The 22,666-nt window shown below is 33.9% G+C and overlaps 1 protein-coding gene and 1 non-coding gene across 2 annotated transcripts in view; one reads left to right on the forward strand and one right to left on the reverse strand.

The window, feature by feature from the left end:
* LOC120421281 (lachesin-like) overlaps positions 1-22,666 on the reverse strand; it is a 329,464-nt gene that overhangs the window by 71,322 nt on the left and 235,476 nt on the right. The gene's annotated exons all lie outside the window — the stretch shown is intronic.
* On the forward strand, positions 16,391-16,462 carry Trnap-agg (transfer RNA proline (anticodon AGG)). Its single transcript has one exon. It is a non-coding gene; the product is annotated as a tRNA-Pro (tRNA).

A 22,666-nucleotide genomic window follows, 5' to 3' on the forward strand; every position in this document is an offset into this window, starting at 1 on the left:
TGCCAGATCTTAAATAAATCAGACTCAGACAGACAGACTTTCGATTACATATCTTATTACTTTACCTCAGGGAAGGAAGGCAAAACAAAATAAAGCTATATCAATGAATAAATATTGCATTTCTATTCTAAATCTACCTATTTTTCCCTTATCCTTCATGTTATTATCGCTCAAATTTTCTTTTATCGAAAATTGAGGAGAGCATTTTGGGCAACTTTTGTTATTTGAGAAACTTAACATCTCTTGTTTTATGTTTTATTTTTAAATCATTAATTTGCATTTATCATGTTCAGTTTATGTTTGTTTCTGATCTATAGTACTTGGCTTGCTATACAACCTCATATCATTATCTTTTCCCTTTTTTAATTTTCTCATGTTTTTACAGCCACTTTTTAAATTTAAAGGATTAAGAACAACAAGAAAAAATTTGTAGAGGCATGATCCGGGACAATACAAAAAAAAAATGCATGCTTATTTTTACTCAAAATGCTGTAAATCTTCGTGTAAAACACAGCCACATAAAACAAGTAAATCTTCCAACACTATTTTTTTTTTCTAAAATTGAAAAAAAAATCTTTCCAAAGCTTTTTGAAGATCCAAAATTGGTTGAAAATTTGATTTTTGGCGAATTTTTAAATCGAAGTCCGCCTAGAAGCTGGGTTGGCTAATAGAGGGTTAAAGACAGTGCGACAAAAGTCATTAAAGCAAATTACTGAGTGCTGAAAGTTCAACTTTTTTTGAACTCGTATTGAAAGTTATACACTGTTTTGATTTTTGAGTTGACAAAACACAAGGATGCTTAACTAAAGAAGAGCAAACAGGGGTTTCGTTAGAATTCAAAACAAAATTCAAATGAAAAAATATTGCATAACTTTATAGTCAAAGCAACTTTTAAATGAAACGAAAGCAAATCTTTATTAATTTATTCCGCTTTATATCACTTCTAGATTAATTTCCAAAATACTTGCATTTTACTTAAGAAAAAAAGGATATAATTTGGTATCAAAACATTAATTTATCATATTTTTTTGATAATGTGCCTCCATTTAAGTTAAAAGAATTTTCTTTCTAAACTTTTTGAAAACTGTCCAGTTTTTTTTTCTTTTTATTGAATTTTTTTTAACTTATTTTTTTATCATAAAACTGAAAAAAACTAAAAAATTTCTTTAAAGACACTTAGATTTTCTGATTGCTGGCTCAAGTACTTCTTTTAACTTAAATGCTATTTTTTTTTTATTTTCTGCTCTATTCGATCGATTTTTTATAATTCAGCATACCTTTTAAAAATGCTTGGTACAGTTATTTTTGATTTATCGAAATTTAACGCTGGATTTTTTAATTTCAAAATTACTTTCATTGAACAACCTCTTTAAAAAAATCCCTAATTTTTTTATTTGCGGTAATTTCCTTCATTAATTGCAAAAAAAAAACAATTAAAAAATATCTTGAAAAATCACTAGTTCTGTTCTTTTGCAATCATTAGTTTTAATAAAATGTAAGATTTGACAAAAACAAAAATGTTAGCGAAAAAAAAAAACTTTTTGCGTTAATTAACATCGAAAATTTTTAAGAATTCAAAAGATTTTTAAATCAACCCAAACATGCTAAAAATGATTCTAAACGCAAGGGAATGCATTTTAAATTGATTTCAGCTGATTGAAGATTAATTTCCATTGAAATTTTGAAGTTTTTTGAAAAAAAATGTGTTTTTGCCCCCCCCCCCTCCGATGTCCAACATTGAAGGGGGGGGGGACTTTTTAAAAAAATATAATGGTCATAATTATCATTGTAAAATTTGATTTGAATATTGTTACATTTTGTTGTTAGAAATTTGTTTACCTATTTGCAATGTATTCGATATAAACCACAAGCAACAAGAAAAGTTCTTATGTTTTACTTTTTCTACTTTCGGTGAACTTATCGCTTAGAATGTGATTTGTTTTTTAAAATATTTAAGGATTTTTTTGGTTTAAGAAATATTTCAGCAAAATTAAGTTGGCGCCCCAACCCTCTCGGCTATCGGATTTTTGCTGTATGAGTTTTGAATAGTATTAACAAGAAATTGAATTTTATTAACACAAATTTAATGTAGAAAGACGAAAAATTCGTTGAATAATTTCACCCCACTGCACGGTTATCTTCACCATCCGCAAAACTTTAAGCAGTAAATTTGCAGTAACAAGCAAAATTGCTTGCGCCGAGAAGAGGTAGTGGTGAACCACACACCACTCTACAAGATATGCTCTTGTCGGAATCTCCCATCCCAAGACTGCGCCCCCCATTACCGTTGGACGGCTGTAATTGACATTTATTTATATTTTTTTCCACTTCCAATCAATTTACAACCGATGAACTTTTCTCAGCCACACTTCTTCTAGGCTTGATCTTCGTATCTTTCGATGTGTGTGATTTCTGAAGAAGACTGGAAAATCTCTTGAAAAACGATGAAAAGTGCCAAGGGCGGAAACCCCGGATGTCGGAAGCTCGCACAAATCTCATTTGAAAAAAATTCTTATAATAACATTGGCTGCTGCTGCTCGTCAGTTTCTTTTTCCATCTTGCACAAATGTTCGGAAAAGTGCAACGGGTTCAATTGGTGTATTGAGATCACCGGAAGTCGCCGAAGGGGAAACGTTCCGAAACTCGTGTTCGATTTCTCCCGCTGGTGGTGGTTGTGTACTGCACAACAATTCAGATTGAGCAAACAGAAATAAATTGAAGTACCTCGTTACTGGATTGAGCGAGTTGCCAGAGTTGCCCAGAAGTGGGTGCTTTTGCTCGATGTACTCGAAACGGGGTGGGGGGGGGGGGGGATCAGGGAGAAAGGGGAAAGTTTGTATTCGATGCTTTTCTTCGGGTGGGGTAAACAAGAACGAAAGTTGGGATTATGTGAAATTGTTGAAAGTTTGTGATGCATGGAAGCATGAGGGGGGGTAAATATTAAGTTAGAATGTTTCATGTGGATCAGTATTGATTGCAGTTTTTCTGGGGTTAGAACTTTAAACTGGTTTATTGTAGTTTTAAATTAATTTGAACTTGATTTGAGAGATTGTAATTGAAATTCTCGTTTCTGAAGAATGACTTTATCTCTATTCAACAAGAATGAAAAAGTTTTGACGTAATTTTCCCTCAACTCTGTGTCTACGAAACTCATTCTCTAGCAATAAATATCAAATTGAATAATAATATAAAAAGCTCCAACTGAAACTTTGCCCCGAAGTATGAATAATGGATGCTAGAAATTGAATAAAATTGTACGTTTAGAGGACAAGCTAGAAATGGACAACACCCACCCACATTCACCCGTACACAAAAGTAGTTTGCTGCGTGCCCTCTCAGTCAGCGGAGAAGAAGCGTCCAGTCCGAGGGGTGGGGTTTGGCCGGATGTTTGGGTCGTGTCGTTTGACCGCCCCACCGGTAGCCACCAGTGACAGCTACAACTGGTCATTTCCTGGGTTGGTTTCACCTTGCCGCCTTGCTGTTCATGATATGGCAGCACGAACGATGAGTAAGCTTCAACACCCCCGGAATTATGTGGGGATTGGCACTAGTGAGTAGGGGTATTAACGGGACAGCTTTCACAGGTATTTCAATTAAGAGCTAACGATTGCATGATTCAATGAAAGTTTCAATTTTAAATTTCTTCAAATGTACTTCAAGTCTTAATAAAAGACCTTAGATCTAGAATATCTGAATATCTGAATTTAATGGAAAACTCAATACAAACCAAGAATTTACGGCCAAAATATGCAAAGCCCAGTTCCTTAAATGATTGATAACGCAGTCTTGGTCGTCACACATCGGTCACACTCTCGTCGTTGATCCAGTTCATGAAAAATACATCCACCCTGGAGGACGATTCGTCCAGCATAGCTAACACACAATCCACCGACCACAGCCGAGCTCCATAATCCAGCCCCATTTTTCGCACGCTCGCTTAAGCACCACCCCCGTCACAGTCCATGTTGTTGCCATGTTGGCTCATGTTTGCAAGCGTCACTCCATCCAGAAAAGCTCGCTCTCTCATTTTATTTAAGCAATCAATTTCCCTCTAAATCATTGGTCCCGGGGCTCACAAATGTAGAGTAGAGCTTGTGGGTTGGTTTTTCCTGACGGAGCTGATTTACATTTTTTTCTCTTCACTTCGAGGGAGGAAGGATTGAGTGGAAATGTGAAAGGAGAAGGTTTCCATCATTGTAAACTGGCCGCAAAAGGTGAACGGAACGGTCTGGGTTGTGACACTGGGTGGGAATTGCAGAGATTTTTTTTGTATTCTAAACTTAATATGACATGTATTGTGTTGTAATTAACATAAATATTTCATCAAAATGAACGAAATGTTTAATGAAAAAGAAAATTTAAGATAATGTCAGTATATTTGTTTTTTTTTTTTTTCATTTTCAATCATAGGGGCTCATTTCCGTTAGTTTTGAAATTTGAAAATTCAGAACACAGTTGCATAAAGCTAAAATATTTTACTAAAAGCAATATTTGCCATGCAGTCATAAACATTTTATGGAACATGCCTAGATATTTTTTTTTTATTTTTCATTTGTTTTTTAATAAACTGGGGACATTTTCCGTAAAGTCGTTTCGCTGAATGAGACGTTTTGCCGAACGACAAAAAGCCAGAAAACGAGTAGAAAATTTTAAAAACTATTTTTGCTGATTTTCACATCTTTGATTGATCAGTTCCTTAAAAATAAATTGGTTTCTCAACAAAAAATATCGGTGGCAGGTCCATTTTTCCAGGCTTCTGAATTTCCCGGGAAACGGGAAAAATATTTTTCAAATCCCGAGAATTGCATGGATCCCGGAAATTTTTTAAAGCAGTAATCAAATCTATGTTTTTATTACATTTGTTGTGTTTTTCAAGCTAAATATCATAGAATTAGCTCAATGCTATTTATTAATGATAGTCTACACTTCAATCTAAACAAGGATAACAGTTTTAGATAGCTTAATAGATGTTTTTCTTTATTATACTTTGGATTTAAAAAGCACCAAAATTATGTAGTTCAATGTGAATAAAATTAAATAAGTTTTTTCAAAATATATTTTTCATGACATGGCTAGGTTTCCATCATTGTAAACTGCTTAAAAAATTTCTTCTGAAATGTCTCAAAATTAGAAAAAACCTTACTTAATCCACCATTAGGTAGTTGGTGCCTTCCTCACATTTTGAGTGTATTGCTAGGTAATGTCTGAGATCCGACCTCCACAAAGTTCATAAAAAACACTTAAGTGCTTATAACTTTTGATAGGGTTGTCAGATCTTCAATCTTTTGAACTCGTTGAAAAGGTCTTTCGAATACCTTTTTAAAAATGTATCACATGACGAGGTTTCTTACAAAAACCACCCTTTTTACAATCTTCCGGACTTTTGTTAGAATCGTTTGTTTAGAATAACTTTTGAAATACTTTACTAAACTTAATGATTTTGAATAGCGACTTATGGGACCCCAAGACGGATCAAATGAGACCAAAACGGTCCAAATCGGGTCAGCCAGTGCCGAGATAACTCGGTGCAAATTTTTTTGATCAACATCCCACCACACACACAAACATTTGCTCAAAATTTGATTCTGAGTCGATATGTATACTTGAAGGTGGATCTAGGAGGTCAAATTAAGAATTTCGTTTTTCGGGTGATTTTATAGCCTTTCCTCAGTAAGGTGAGGAAGGCAAAACAACAACGAATAAAATAAGACCAGTCAGTGAAATTTTTTAAATAAGTACTGAATTAGCTGTTCTAATTCGATTTATTTGTCCTAATTTGCCAAAAATTCCGGTGATTGATAAAAAATAATTTAATTTTTTAAATTTTTAATTATTAATAGACATAGGCAAGAAATATAATTTTCAGCACTTATTCAGAAATGCCTCTTTAAAAAACTCTGTATCATTTTCCAGAAGTAAGATAGGACCATACTTTCTTCGGGAAAGTTTTAGAGGACATTCAGGACTATACTTCTACGGTGTTAGTTTTTAAATTGAGTGAAAAATGAAAATTATAAAAATCAAAGTGTAAAAAAGAGGGTTTTCCCATAGAAATTTGAATCGCGGATCGCTTTGCGGAAAGCCGGGACAAATCCAATCGCTCCCAAATTTTGGGGGGTTGTTTGGGGCCCAAATGGGACCGGAAAATGCCTTTTTTGATTAAATCAGTCCATTTTGAAATTTTCCCATACAACTTCAAGCCACCCTAATGGTTATTGCATTCTTTCTATAATTACGAGTTCTTTGAACAATTTCAAAATGAAATTGTTAAAAAAATGAAATTACAAGCCAGAAATTCAACATTTCAATCAAAAAGTTATTGCAGACAGTTGCAGAGAGTTGGATTGCAATAGTTAGTTTTCAAAAATCTAAGTGTGACGATTTTTGTGTGAAAAATACTTTTTTGCGATGCTGTACAGCGAAAATTCACTTAAATTGAAAATATTTTTAAGAAAAAAAAATTTGTTAAGATCCAGGAGAAGTCATAAAAAACTATTCCTACGAAATTGCACAAAATTTTAGCAAAAAAAAAATGTTCCTACATTAGGCTGGTACAAATATTTTTAAAAGTTTTTGTCACCGCCCCCCCCCCCCCCTTCAAAATGGGCCCGAAAAATCAGGGGGCAAAAAAAATATTTTTACAATAAACTTCAAAATTTCAATGTAAATTCAAGTGCAACCAACTGAAATCAAATTAAAATACATTCTCCTGCGTTTAAAATCATTTTAGCATGTTTGGGTTTATTAAAAAATCTTAAGATTTTTTGAAAATTTTTGAATCTTTTTTTTTTCGATACAATTTTTGTTTTTGTCAGATCTTAGTTTTTTTGAAAACTAATGATTGCAAAACAAATGAACTAGTTTAGAATGCATTTTAAAACACTTTTTTCATTTAAATGTGAAGACTATGGCTTGTTATTAAATTTTTTATATTTTTTTATTTTTTTGCCCCCCCCTCCCCCCCCCCTTGACCTCGGCCAGGGCCGAGGGACAAAAACTTTTTTAAATATTTTCATCGGCCTTATCATAATTAATAAATTTATGATTTTTGAATATAAAAAACTCCGCCTTGTTGACAATTTTGGTATAATCAGTGTTCATTAAATTTTTTTAAGGTTTTTTTTATAACTTTACTTAATCTATATATGGTGCATTCCTCACATGAAACAGCAAACTATAATTTTCATTTGAAACAAAAATTCTTCAAACATAAAGTGGCTAGAAAATGCGGAAAACATATAGATATCTTTTAAAAGACAAGAGACAGGGTAATCAGATCTTCAAACTTCCTGATTCACTGGAAAGGTCTATCGATTATCTAACCAACGATTCAACGATCATAAATCCGCAAATATTAATCATACAATTCAGTGAGTTTCAACTTCAAAAACTCAAATATCACTTAAGTGATTATAACTTTAGGGTTGCCAAATCTTCTTAAAATTTAATTGCGATCTTTGGGATATCAAACATTATCGAAAGCACTAGACCAAGCCACGTAGCCCAGTGGTAACGCTTCCGCCTCGTAAACGGTAGATCGGGGTTCAAATCCCGGCTCGGACCAACACAACTGGTGATCTTTTCTCTTCTGGAATCGATTGCTTAGTAAAGGGAAGGTAGTGTATCGTCACAAACTGGACCTTATCACGACACCTTAGGTAGGCGCTCTATGGAATGTTAACATTAACCTTAACATGTTAACATTAAGTTGAGAATGAAACTGCCACTGAATCCGCTTTGTAAATGCCGGCCCCGATACTCTTCAAGGGTGTTCCCCTCAGGAACTGGGAAAGATTTACTTTATTATAAAAAAAATGGCAACAATGTTGATCTCAATAAAAATCCACAAGCACATAAAAACACACACTTGTTCAGTTTTAGACTCTGAGTCGATAGGTTTACATGGAGGTAGCCCACCTTAGGTGGGTCTACGACGATTTCTTAAAAAGTTAATTTTTAGATCAGAATTATATCGATTCCACACTTAGGAAGGCCAACATGGAAAAGCAATCATTATCAAGTGCATTCTGAATAGAATACAATCGATTTTAACAGTTTATTTTTGTAGAAAATGCAAATTTACAGAAAATATGTTTTCCTCCTGATTTTTTGTAGAAGATTTCGTAGAGCGGGTAGATTTAACCTGAAATTGACAAAAAAGTATTGTATATCTTTCAAAGAAAAAATAGTTTTCTATCCCCGTGCGTTTCTTCACCATCTTCTCCAGATGTAGCCGAAGTCGGCTGGCTCACACAGATTGGCTTCTCTCTGGCCTCCCTTAGAAGCGGAGTGATGGAGTGGCTAAACAAAGCTTTCCAAGCTCCGTCCTCACACGCCGCCGCCAGTTGCCATGACACGAAGAACCGACCGACCTTAACTCTACGGTGGCTCTCGAAAGTGGCAAAATAGGGACCGACTCCGCTGCTCGACGCTCTGCATTACATATTCATCCATTCATCAGCTGTGGGGAGGCCACTTTTTCTTTGTGGAGCAGAAGATGAAAAAAGCTCGAAGAAGTCGAGCCGATTTCTTTCCTGATGGCACCACATACATCTTGGGTTGGTCCAACATCATGTTTGTGGGCCAGTATTACAAGATCCTTAGAGGGGTGTCCCTCGGAGGAGTCCCTGCAGGACGAAGAAGAAAAAACCACAAATAAAGCATAGTCAGATTGGGCGAAGCAGAAATAAGCGAAATGAAATTGAGCAAACGTAAGCTTGCCTCGGGGAAAGATTCCGGCGGGGACCAAGGACTTCACGTGTGCCCCAGGATCCTGGTCGTCCTTCTTGCACGGTTCGACACTGGCAATGAAATATGCGAAGAGATTGAGAACTACATGGTCGGAATCGGAGTGTGCCGCCCGCCCAGTTTTATTCTATTTATATTCAAATTTTATCAATTTATTCTGCAAACTACGTGGGGTTTGGTTGGGCTGCTGCTCAGGAATTGGCCGGAACCTTGGCTCGGATATTGGGTTGAGAGGAAGGTGAGCGTGGTGAAAGAAATGTCGTCTCTCCACTGGATGGCCGTTTTGAGCAACACGATGTAAGTAGATTTTGGCCTCGTGAACAGTGTGTGTGTGTGTGTGGGAAGACGACGTGTGCTGAGGATCATTACTTCCGAATTGGAGATTTTGCGTTGGAATTTGTCCAACCAGGATTGGACACGCTGGACGTGAATGAAGGGATTTTAGAGCTATTTAAATAAATTTGATCGAGACACTTATAGAAGCACAAGGTATTTTAAATTGAAGATTTTGTTGAATCACCAAAAAAGGCATAAAACTCAACGAAAAAGATTATATGGAATTATGATTAGGGTTAGTGAAATTTCACGATTTCACGGAAAGCGTGAAATCCGCGAATTTTGGCTTTTTCCATGAAATCCCGTGAAATTTTATGTTTGTGTGAAAATGTAACGATTTTTCTCAAAATAATTCATCAAACTCAAAAAGGAATAAAAATAATTTTATAAACTACTGTAGAATTAAGCGAGTGAATACCTTGGTTTAATTACTAATATTGGATAAGTGATTTTTGACAATTTCTCAAATATTTTTTTTAAGTGGGTAATTCTCCGCCAACTCACACAGCAGTTGCCCCGCCCCTCTTCGATTTGCGTGAAACTTTGTCCTAAGGGGTAACTTTTGTTCTTGATCACGAATCCGAGGTCCGTTTTTTGATATCTCGTGACGGAGGGGCGGTACGACCCCTTCCATTTTTGAACATGCGAAAAAAGAGGTGTTTTCAATAATTTGCAGCCTAAAACGGTGATGAGATAGAAATTTGGTGTCAAAGGGACTTTTATGTAAAATTAGACGCCCGATTGAATGGCGTACTCAGAATTCCGAAAAAACGTATTTTTCATAGAAAAAAACACTAAAAAAGTTTTAAAAAATCACCCATTTTCCGTTACTTGACTGTAAAAAATTTTGGAACATTTCATTTTATGGGAAATTTAATGTACTTTTCGAATCTTAATTGACCCAGAAGGGTCATTTTTTCATTTAGAGCAAAATTTTTCATTTTAAAATTTCGTGTTTTTTCTAACTTTGCAGGGTTATTTTTTAGAGTGTAACAATGTTCTACAAAGTTGTAGAGCAGACAATTACAAAAAATTTAATATGTAGACATAAGGGCTTTGCTTATAAACATCACGAGTTATTGCGATTTTACGAAAAAAAAGTTTTGAAAAAAAATGGTCGTGGTTGATCATAGCCGTTCGACAAAACAAAGAGAAACGCAAAAAGTAACTTTTTCAAAACTTTTTTTTGTAAAATCGCGATAACTCGTGATGTTTATGAGCAAACCCCTTATGTCTATACATCATTTTTTTGTAATTGTCTGCTCTACAACTTTGTAGAACATTGTTACACTCTAAAAAATAACCCTGCAAAGTTAGAAAAAACACGAAATTTTAAAATGAATATTTTTGTTCTAAACGAAAAAATGACCATTCTGGGTCAATGTAGATTCGAAAAGTACATTAAATTTCCCATAAAATGACATGTTCCAAAAATTTTTACAGTCGAGTAACGGAAAATGGGAGAATTTTTAAAACTTTTTTAGTTTTTTTTTGATGAAAAATACGTTTTTTCGGAATTCTGAGTACGCCATCAAATTGGGCGTCTAATTTTACATAAAAGTCCCTTTGACACCAAATTTCTATCTCATCACCGTTTCAGGCTGCAAATTATTGAAAAACACCTCTTTTTTCGCATGTTCAAAAATGGAAGGGGTCGTACCGCCCCTCCATCACGAGATATCAAAAAACGGACCTCAGATTCGTGATTAGGGACAAAAGTTACCCCTTAGGACAAAGTTTCACGCAAATCGAAGAGGGGTCGGGGCAACTGTTGTGTGAGTTGGCGGAGAACCAAATAAATTATGTTTTTTTTAAATAACCCTGAACAAACAGTATAATGACTAACAAAATCTCTCTTTTCAAATCATAACCCGCACAAGAACAAAAAAAGTTTGACATTTTCATCACAAACAACCCCTTTCCTTTTAAAACATAAACAAAAGAAAAAGCTTTTTGTATTCTTTTGATCTCCTTCCAAAAAAAAAATCCAACTCAGCAGCAGCATCGTGCCGACCGGAAAAATACTTTCCAGGCTCCTTTCGGGTTTAATTTGTTTGAGTCACATATATTTCCGGAAATTACGTGAGACACAAACCCATTTTCCCACTTCCACCCTCCAGCCCTTAAGTTTTTCCAGAGCAAGGGGATGAGAAAGAAAAACGGTTCCGGAACAAAACAACAAGAATGTGTACAACTTTCTTGTGTGTGCATTGCCATTATAATTCAAATATATACATAAATTCTAGCTTTTCATGAGCTTTCTGGGAAGAGTTTTGCCTTCCTTGTAAAGGAAGGGAATTTTTGTGTGACAAATTTCGGCAAACATTCATCACGGTAGAAGATTGCCGATTAATTCACTTAAATGAAATTAAAATTGAATGTTTTAATCAGACATTTGTCAAGTAAAATAAATAAAATTTTAAGATTGCAACTCCGAAAAAAAATGATGGAGGAAAATGGCTATTCAAAATGTTGAACATTCTGAAAATCCATCCATAGTGAATAATCTCATCCAAAAACATTCCAAGATGCTTTCGTTTTCATTCAATCAAAAATTCAACCGCCCTCAACTCATGTCGCACCCTTCCAAGAATCCAAAACCGAATCGGAGAGTTTGTGTTTGCGTTGGCGAAATCGTTTAGCTTTCCAAATTTAATTCCAAAAGTTGAAACAAGAAACGGCGTTCTTGACCTTTTTCCCCAAAAAACAAGAGAAAGCAAGTGGGTTGAGTTAACACAAATCAAGCCTCGGTCAAAAAGGTCCTCGGTCCAGATGACAAAACTAAATCAACTCGAGCACTTTTCCCGGCAATCTAAAACGCAATTTTCTTCGAGTGAAACACGAGCAACTCGTTTAATGTCTTTAAAGAAAGACCAAATTAGTTGAGTTCGTCACATTTAACGAACTTTCGCCTGCAAGATAAATTAAATTTCGTAACTATGGAACTTTACGCTGCTGTCGACTTGTCGAGGTTCCCCCTTTCTTGTAGGTATGCCGTAACATGTATGAAGTCTCCACGTGCTAGTTTTCTTCAAGCTTGAGAGGAATTTTACAACTTGGGGTTAAACTGTGGGAGACAGCATCCTTTAACCCTAACCATTGGCTTCAACTGAAATTAAAAAAAAAATCGGTTGTTACAATTTTAACAAAACTTTAAAAAATAAAAAAATCGAAACCAAGAAACCAAAAATTCCAAGCTAAGGGTTACCCCGTTTGACATAATTTCACCCTGTGTCGTTTAGTTAGGGGTTGTCTTGTTTTCTTCTTCATTTTTTCTGTGTGTGTGTGTGTGTGTGTGCTATTATAGTTTCAACTTTTATACTATCTGCACCATCATCAAGCACACACGGTACTTTACCTGGGCGAGCAGGGGAGAGACCACCGCCTGCTGAGAGCACACGTGTTTCGGCACCTACCCCTCGGTTGGGGGGCCTGCCATCCAACGAGCGTGCAAACTTTGTTTTACAACATTAATGTTATTTGTTGGGAGGAACTTAATTTGTGACGACGACGACAAGAATTGGTTCATTATTTTAGTTTTTTACTCAATTTGTTAAGCTAAAGCGCTAAAGAGTTGAAAAATAAAAGCATTCTAGTTATTTTAAGGCAAAAGTTTAAAGTTTGCCGTGACAAATTTACAGCCGTGGTTATTTGTAAAATGATTGAAATTTGTATAGTGGAAAATGAAAAAAAATATATTAGGATAACGCAAACAAATAAAACTATTATAAGGATCATTCTCCGTCAAATCACACCGCAGTAGTCCTATTATTAGGGTTAGTGAATTTTCAAGATTTCGTGAAATTTGAGGATTTCCGTGAAATCCTGTGAAGTTTATCAATTTTCTCAAATCAATTCTTTGAAATATCAACATAGTAAATATTTCATCCATAAAGGCTTATTGAGTAAATTTTATTAGTATTTAATTGAAAATATGAAACATTTGAAGAATTGTTAGTAAACCATACACTAAAAAAATACCACATTTACTAAAAAGTGAATGCTGCTGAATACTTATATGATGATAACAAAAATTATTAAAAACATATTCATGGAATCATCACCTTATTACAAGCATGATAAGGATTAGTAAATTTACACGATTTCGCAGACAACGTGAAATCCGTGATTTCAACTTTCCCGTAAAATTCAACATTTGCCTAAATCAATATTTGCCTTTTTATGAAAATTATTTTAGTTTTCATTTGAAAAACGTATTAAGGTGAAACGGGACTCCAGTTCTTGAACAACTTCTGTTTAACTCAAATCAATTTCTAATCTCGACAAATTGCTTGCTATCGCAAAAAAAGAGCTTCGAAGTTACGGCATTTTCGGAAAACTCGAGTCGTGGTGTCAATATGGCACTACCTTCCCGTATCACCTTTAAAACTATTTGAAGAATTGAAAGGCAATCATTCTTTGAAACTAATTTGTTACATTTTTTTAAAAGTGATGAATGCGATAAATACCTCAATGTAGTAAATAAGAATCAGTCTATAAAATGTTAATACTTTCGGAATCATTAAATTATCACAAAATGCAAAGGGTAGGATGCTTACAATTTTTCTTCTACCAAACATAATTTCATAATAAATTCAACGCATATGTTTAATCCACTAGGTATTTTTATGTTTAGAAGCTTTGCAATTTTCCGACTTTATTGATTTAAAAATATAAAGAGATGATTTCGTTTATTGAAAATTTTATGAACCTTGCTTCTTAAATATATATTTGATCTATTTTTTTTATGATATGTATTTTAGATTATTTCTTGGTCACGTAAAAAATAAAACGAAAAATTAAAAAGTTTTTTTTTTCGAGGTTTATGTTGCGTTCAAAATTGGTTAAAAAAAATCAGGGGGCAAAAATTTTTTGTTTTAAACCTTCAAAATTTTAATGAAAATAAAAGTCAAATCAACTGAAAACAATCTAAAACGTAATCAAAAAAAACTTTTTAATTTTACGTTTTCACGAATTCTATTAAACTAAGCAAAATTTTTACGTGACCAAGAAATAATCTAATAGACCTATTCAAAGGCCTGCGTTTTAGCATGTTAGGGCTGGATTAAAAATATTTTGAATATTTATGAAGTTGCAATGTAAAGCATCGCAAAAACTTTATTTTTGGCTAAAAATAAATTTGCGTCAATACTTGGGTATTTTGGAAACTAATGATTGCAAAACAACTGGATATGCATTTTAAAACACTATTTTCATTCAAATGTTTTAACCGTGGCTCGTAAATTATTTTTTTGTTTTTTTGGCTTTGGTCAGAGTCTAGGGACACAAACTGCAAAAAATATTTGCAACGGCCTTATAGGATATATTTTTGCTTTTTGATTTTGAAAATTAAATTTATGATGGATATGAAAACTTTTAAGAATATTTTATTCGAATTGAATAGCCTTTCAAAGTGTTGAAAATTAAAGTTAAGTTATACAATCTGGCTAGACAATACATATAAAACATCATTACAGTCCAGACTAGATTATCCGAAGGCCTCGGAAAAATTTCACTTCGGATAATCGAATCACGATTTTTTTTTATTTGATTGTCGAGCTTACGTAGGGGAAATTCTCGTTTGTTTGGCAGACTCGCTCCTCACTTCAATCAATTTGCTGATTTCACTATTTAAACAACTAAGTTTGAAAAACTTTTGATAGAAACATGCTTGCTCACTTCTAATAGAGCTATTTATCACTCGATTTTAGTTGAAACGCTTTTAATTAGCCTTAATTGAATGTCTAAGTTCTGACCTGTCAACATTAGAGGCACGCTGGAATTAGATGCTGTTTCCCTATGATCCCTAAACTACGCTAAAATGATCAACATTGTTTTAAGCCAAGTTGGCGGCCAATATGGCGGTGACGAAATATCTAAAAAATGCATTTTATTATTCAATAAGCAATGGGGTCCAAGAACTCGAATTTGGTGTTTAAAACAAGATGAAGAAGAAAACGAAAAAAAATTTTTTTTTGTTCGTGATTCGATTATCCGAAGTCCCATACAAACCTTCGGATAATCGAGGCTTCGGATAATCGAGTCTGGACTGTAATTGATTTTACGGTACAGGGAAGCTTTTTTTTATTTCTATTTTTTAAATAATAATAAATTCATGAAAAAATAATAACAAAATTATTTATAAAAAACACATTATGAAATTTAAATATCAGATTTCCAAAATTTTGCACGTTCCGTGGAGTTTTTTTTAAATTATATTCAACGTGAATATTGTAGTTTTTGAGCATGAAGAATCTCGAAACTATTGAAAAGTTACGAAAAATGGTGAATGTTTTGAATTTTTCATGTAGCTTTTTTTTGAAAATAGTCATTTTTAGTACCTCTGAAACTAAATTACGAAATCTTCACCATTTCAGGTTGCAAATTTTTGAAAAAAAAATTGAAGGTCTTTTACGACACGTCACGTAACAGAAGGATATTTCTAATGACAATTATTTGTATGAACTGAAGCAATTTTTTTCTTATCAATTTTAGTGAAAACGTTTATTTTTTTCTCAAAAAGATGTGAACTTCTAAAAAAAAAAATTTTGTATAAATAAGGGTTGGTTTGAAAGTTACGATACACAAAATTTTATATTTTGATACTTTTTCTACCTTTTTCCATATAAAGTGTAAAACAAGTAATCATGAACATCCTCCCCCTAAATAAAAAATTAATGACTTTGGGTCAAAAAAGGTATACCTCTCGTAATTTTCAAATAAAAAATATATTTTATTTTATTAATTGAAATTTTATCAATTTTATTTTATTAATTTATTTTATTCAAATATTTTATTTTCATACAAATATAGGGTCAAAACAAATCATCCAACAGAGCTCCTTGTTCGGGGGAATCATATAAACAGGATACAATATTAAAAGTGGAGATTTTTAAACATTTAGGGAATCCACGAGCAGTTTAAAAAAATATGTTGGTTTGCTTGTATCAGAGACCTTTTTTTTGCCAAAAACGTACACCAACTTAAGATATCTGCCAAATTGACTGGATTATTTGTAGGAACGAGATATCTTCAGCTAAGGTTTCTCAAGATGTCCCCTACACAACCTTTTAAACATAATGAAGTTTCATTGAGAAGAATGTGAGAAATTGAAAAATCCGTAAAAATCACTCTGACTCACCTGAACGAGCTTTACCGAACAGAATTTATTTGTTCAGATTTTTTGTTGATACACTACACATAACAATCAATTTTATTATTTGGCTCAACACTAGTTAAACAAATCTAGTGTAACTTTCCATAGCAGTGCTGATAAATTGTACAAACTAAACGTCATAATCACAAGGGCTCGTTGGTCTAGGGGTATGATTTTCGCTTAGGGTGCGAGAGGTCCCGGGTTCAAATCCCGGACGAGCCCACCAATTTATTTTTCTGCCAGAGATCATACAAAATGAGGCAAATGTGAGATAACTGGAAAGTTCTTTTTTGAGGGGGAAACTTTATGACAAACTTTTTTCAAAAGTTTAGTTTTTGTCTCCTTTTGAACATTTTGTATTGCTTGGCTTTATGAATTAAATGTTAAAAAATATTTGCAATTAAATAAAAAAATTAAATTATTTGCTGTGATTTATTGTCTTTTTCATTGAATTGTAACGGACATAAATTTTTTATACCGTCGTACAAGTGACTTCACCCACATTTTTTAAGGAAATTTGAAATAAATGCAAAAAACACATCCTGTTGGTTAAACTTCAGTTGGATGCAAACTTTATAAAAAAAAGCCAACCAATTTAATCCAACCCTTTCGACTCTCCAACTAGCAGCAAATCTTTTCCGCAGATCGTGACAGGTGAAGCTAAATTGAAAATCCGATTTTGCTTTTCCCTCCCCCACTCCCAAAAAAAGAAAAAAAGCTTCTTTCACTAACAAACACATTGATTTCTCTTATCACGATCGCACGATGCACTGCTGCTGCTGTGCGATGTGGGTGCACTTCTTGAGTTGGGGTGAGTTTTCTGGCGAAAATATTTTCATTCAATTATGGATTTAGAATGAGAGAGTGAGCGCACTGTGTTGCGCTATTTTTTCGGGTTGCTCCTTGCTCGATGTACCTGGTAGAAACAGGTACGTGCACTAACGGAAAGCCACATAGATTTCACTGACTTAGTATTGCGATTGAAGTTTTTAAGGTGGGGAAATTGAAAATATGTGATTTTGGATTTTTTTTTTGTTTCGAATTTTGCGAAACTTGAAAATATACAAAAAAAAATCTTTTTATATTTTGCATGGAAAACTTGTCTGAAAATTTGAACTTTGAACAGAACCCCCCTGTGTCGAAACACTAAATGCATCAGGTAAGACGACAGTGCGCTGTGCCGAGGACACATTCCATCGGTGTCTTCTTCTTCCTCTTCCCCAGAAAATCGGTTCCAATTGGTTGTGTGATTGGGGCGAACCACGTTCCCAGGAATCCAGAAAAGGCGCAAGTGCTCTCAAGCTGGCTCTGCTAAAAACAATTGCAATCGAGAATGCAATCAGGAAAAATGTTTTCTCTTTATCGAATCCATAAAGAATCCGAGTCAGGCAGTGCCAAATCCGTGCCAAGTGGACCCGGGGCCGGACAACTGTCCGTTCCAGCTCGTTTGAGCCGGATCGTGCTTCTCGCGTCGCGTCCGGTGGCACTTTTGGCCAAAGACAGTCGGGGATGGGACTGGTCAGGACACGGCCACTGACAGCCCCCCATTGCGAGGAGCATTTTTGGGGGATGGTTCTGGAATGTCAGTAGGATTTTTTGTTTTCTCTTTTACTTAAAAAGGGGGATTTTGTGGAATTTTTCAGAGTTCTGTATTGAAATTTAAAAAGAAAAATTTAGTTTCAAGAAAAATTAAAATATTTCAGAAAATATGAAAACAAAATAAAAACACTTCATAAGTCATTTTTTTAAATTTATTTCGTTGCTTCTCACTGTTCTCTCACCACCACAACAGGAGAAACAACTGGAAAGTCCTATCCTGCTGGGAAAGAAAGAACTGTATTCATGTCCAAAGTGGGCGAAAAGCGGAAAAGACCACCCTGGCGCGGTGGGAAAAAATATTAAAATTCATAGTCCGGTCACGTATTTTGTTTTGTTGTTTTCGTTTTCTCTCTCCTCCTCGGAATCTCGATTGGATTCTATTGTTTTCAGGGAGCCAAGTGGTCTTGGCGGTGGTGTTGCGACAACCATCCGACAAGCGCTCACTCACACTCTAACTAACTGGGCTCACGATGCTCGCCTTTTTTTTGCTGTTGTTTCGTTTGGAGAAGAATTCGAGTGTTTTTTCTCCACCGCCTTTTTTGTCTTTGTTCGAGGGGCCAATTGGAGGTATTCTCTCTTGGGACCAGAAGATGTACGAGGACAATGGACGATCAGGGACTGGAGGGGAGCAGCAGCAAATTATTTCTGGTAATTTCGTTTTTACCTCCACTTATGGAGTAGACAAGACTTCGTTTTTCTTGTGTTGGCCTGATTGGAGGCATTGTCATTTTGTTTTTCAATAAAGGTATACGATAGAGCACTTTTTTAAATACTCGACTGATTATTGGTGAGCAGTGAGAGACAATCAATAATACACCATATTCTTGATTTACACAACGAAATGGGGGTGTTTAAATCGAGAATCGTTTAAAAAAAGAATGTCCATGACATAAATTGAGAATATGACTTAAATTAAAAATATTTGGGATTTCGTAGCTTTTCCGAGAATTTTCAAATTGTATCAATTGTATTTTGTTATGAAATGTTATTAAAACATTTTATCATGGTTTTGGAACACCTGGGATGTTGTAGTCCATCCGAAACTTCCGGAAATTTTGTGCAACAGGCTTACCAAAGAAACAAGTAGAAACTTCAAAATTTTGACAACGGATCCTACCCAGACTGCTTCAGTGACTGTGGTAGGCTACAGATCATTATTGTAACAACTTATTGGGATGATCTGGTTTGCGACCTCTAGCTTGTTACGGCGGTAGACCCACAGATCTTAACTCCAGGGAGTTCTTGGATGTCCCAGAACATCCCAACACATCAGCAAAGTAGTCTACCATACTCACTGAAGCTATGCGGATATATTCCGGGGTCAAAAACCGTCGACCTCTTGCTTGTTACGGCGGTAGACCCACAGATCTTAACTCCAGGGAGTTCTTGGATGACCCAGATCATCCCAATAAGTTGTTACAATAATGATCTGTAGCCTACCACACTCACTGAAGCAGTTTCGATAGGATCCGTTGTCAAAATCTTGAAGTTTCTTCTTGTTTCTTTGGTAAGCCTGTTGCACAACATTTGCGGAAGTTTCGGATGGACTAGAATATCCCAGGTGTTCCAAAACCATGATAAAATGTTTTAATAACATTTCATAACAAAATACAATTGATATTCTATTTTTAAGTCATGACTTAAAAAAAGTTGCATAAATCGAGAATCGTTTAAAAAAGGTGACATAAAAAAAGAATATTGTGTACACATCGACATAAATCAGAATAACTCATCCATTCTTCAATTTTAAAATACAGTTTATGTATGAACAATTCCCAGTTTTGTTGCCGAACAAACGGTATTCATCATCTTAGTTTTAAATGAGATTGATCCAGTTATGTTTCCTATTTCAATTTCTTAAAAACTGAGGAATTTTTTGATGGTATTATAAAAGAAAATCAGAATTTTAAGTAAAATTACGCAAATAACAATAGGATTTTCATTTCATTATTGGGTAATTCTCCGCCATCTTACACAGCCATTGTCCCGACCCCTCTTGATTTGCGTGAATAATATACTAATACTTTGTACTAATGGGTAACTTTTGTAACTGATCTCAAATCCAAGGTCCGTTTTTTTTATATCTCATACGGAGGGGCGGTACGATAACTTTAATTTTTGAACATGCGAAAAAGAGTAGTTTTTCAATAATTTGCAGCCTGAAACGGTGATGAGATAGAAACTTGGTGTCAAAAGGACTTTTTTGTAAAATTGGAATTCTAAAAAAAAAAAAATTTTACATAGAAAAATACACTAAAAATGTTTTGAAAATTCTCCCATTTTTCGTTACTTGACTGTACAAAATTTTGGAACATGTCATTTTAAGAGAAATTTAATATACTTTTCGAATCTACATTAACCCAGAACCCAACAACAGTAAATAGGGCGATCTCACAATAGATCTAAGGGGTTTCGAGGTGGTAAATTACTCAGACAAAAAAAAAGCCCAAAAAGGGCATTTTTTCATTTAGAACATAAATTTTCATTTAAAAATTTCGTGTTTTTTCTTACTTCACAGGGTTATTTTTAAGAGTGTCATAATGTTCTACACCCAAAGTTAAAGAACGAGAGGATAGTCCTCACGAAAAGAAACGAGAGGAAAGTGCTATATTGCGAGAGTATAGTCCTCTCGCGTGTTCATTCGTTCATTGGAACAGTTCATCCTATTGAGTGGCTTATATGGACAAATGACTGACACTTAGTCACCGAACCATGGTGGCCCATACGGCAAAGGCACGGTTCAATATGCCGAAGGTCTTGGGTTCGAGTCTCGGTACCGGTTCTTTTTAGTTTTTGATAGATGAACTTTTTTTGAAGATGAACCCATGAGTAAAGTACTCTCAGTAATTTCGGGATTTATCCTCTCAGTCCGCACACAGTACCATTTTACTACCGAATCGTGCTCTTTATCCTCTCGTATGCCGATGTCCAGTTCTGGGTGTACAAAGATGTAGAGCAGACAACTACAAAAATTAAGGGGTTTGCTTGTAATCATCACGAGTTATTGCAATTTTAGTTCCTGGTCAAATTTGGAAAAATCTAGTCACATATTGAACAAAAATCTAAAATAAACCTGACAGACGAACATCTAATATTTATAAATGTAAAAGAAAAGAAGAAGGATATGAATTAAAATATAATTTTAAAGCTTGTGTAATTCTCATGATTAAATTTATTTTTGGTCTCAATAGGTCTAAAAAGTAACTATTTTTTTATATTTTCATTAAACTTGATTTTTTAAATTAAACAAAGTTCAAAATTTGCAGAAAATGTTAATTTTTTTTCATAAATTTGTCACACTTTTATTCTAACTTACATTTGAATAAACTGGCATTCTCAGATCTTTTTGACAAACTGGCAATCCTGGCTTATGTTTTTTTTTTTATTTTGCTAGAAAACTATGTTGAAAATAATTTTTCAGTTTATTTTTTTAATTTATTGAAGATTTCAAATTGATTTTTTTAAATATATCTATGCTTTTAACAATTCTTCAATATAAATATATTTAGTAAAATATTCTAAGCAGCAATATTAAATAAAAATAAATCAATTGACTTCTCAAAACAAGCTACAGTTTTGGGAATATATTGCCTTTAGTTTTTCAATGCAAACTGGTAATAATTCGTATTTGAAAAAAGCAACTTTTCATACCAACAAATTGCAGGTCAACGCTTACATATAAAAGTTTTAGTGAAAAGTAGATTTTCCCCGTTTTCGATATTTCTCGAAATTTATTTTCAACAAATCATTGCTTGATTTTTTTCTAATACATATAAATATATATATATAAATAAAATATATATATTTTCATTTGACCTTTTGAAATATCAGGCTAAATTTTTGAAACTCCAAACTATTCTTCTCAAAAGGTCAATCAAACACTTTGCACATCCGTCCAAGAGAGCTAAAATCTGCAAAAATGGCGTCGAGTTATTTTTTGATAGATGTGTTTTTTGCGAAAATCGACGAAAATTTACATTTTCCGTATCACCCTAACACGACGTATACAGAAAAAAAATTGTAAATTTATTCGACATGGAAAAGATGAATCTCGGCAAAAGAAACTATTTGAAGTGTAGGGAACATGCCTTGTACAACTAAAAAAAAGGCTGGTTTGCAAATAAATAACTTAAAATAAATGAAGAAAAAAAAAAAGAATAGAAATTTTTTTGTGAAACAAAAGTTGCAAAAAATAGGTATCAGTAAAAATATTTTTCAAATCAGTTGTAAAATACTTTGCAGTAATAGTCCAGAAATTACAAACTAAAGTAGTTAAAGTATGCTGATTTCGTCGATTTGTTTTCCATATTTGATGGAAACAAGTCTCTTTGTGTTTTGCATCGGCACCCATATTTGTGAAAATATTTTTTAATTAACAGAACAGGATGTTGATAAAAGTCTGCTAATTGTTAACAAAAAGTTTATCTGCTAATTGTATGTTTCCCTTTAATGAATATTAACAGTTAACCTCAAGAAGGAAGAAAAAAACATATTTCAAAAGTAAAAAAAACGATATTTGAAAATATTATTGATTAATTTATATAAAATAAAATTGAATTTCAATGCGACAAGTTCAAAAATCGAAGACACACACAATTCATTGAACCTTGGAAAAATAACTGATTATGGCGAATAAAGAATGCTTAAAAAACGACAACAATTTCAATAAGTTATAATATAAATCTCGGTTAAGTTACTTGACTCTTGTCTCATTTAATATTTTTTTCCTAAAATGTAATTAAATTAATTCAAACATAATAAAATTATTCAACAATATAGGTAAGTCAAATAAATAAAATAAGTAAATCTGTTTGAATAAATACTAAA

This window comes from Culex pipiens, chromosome 2 (genome assembly GCF_016801865.2).
Source record: "Culex pipiens pallens isolate TS chromosome 2, TS_CPP_V2, whole genome shotgun sequence".
In the NCBI taxonomy this organism is placed as follows: domain Eukaryota; kingdom Metazoa; phylum Arthropoda; class Insecta; order Diptera; family Culicidae; genus Culex; species Culex pipiens.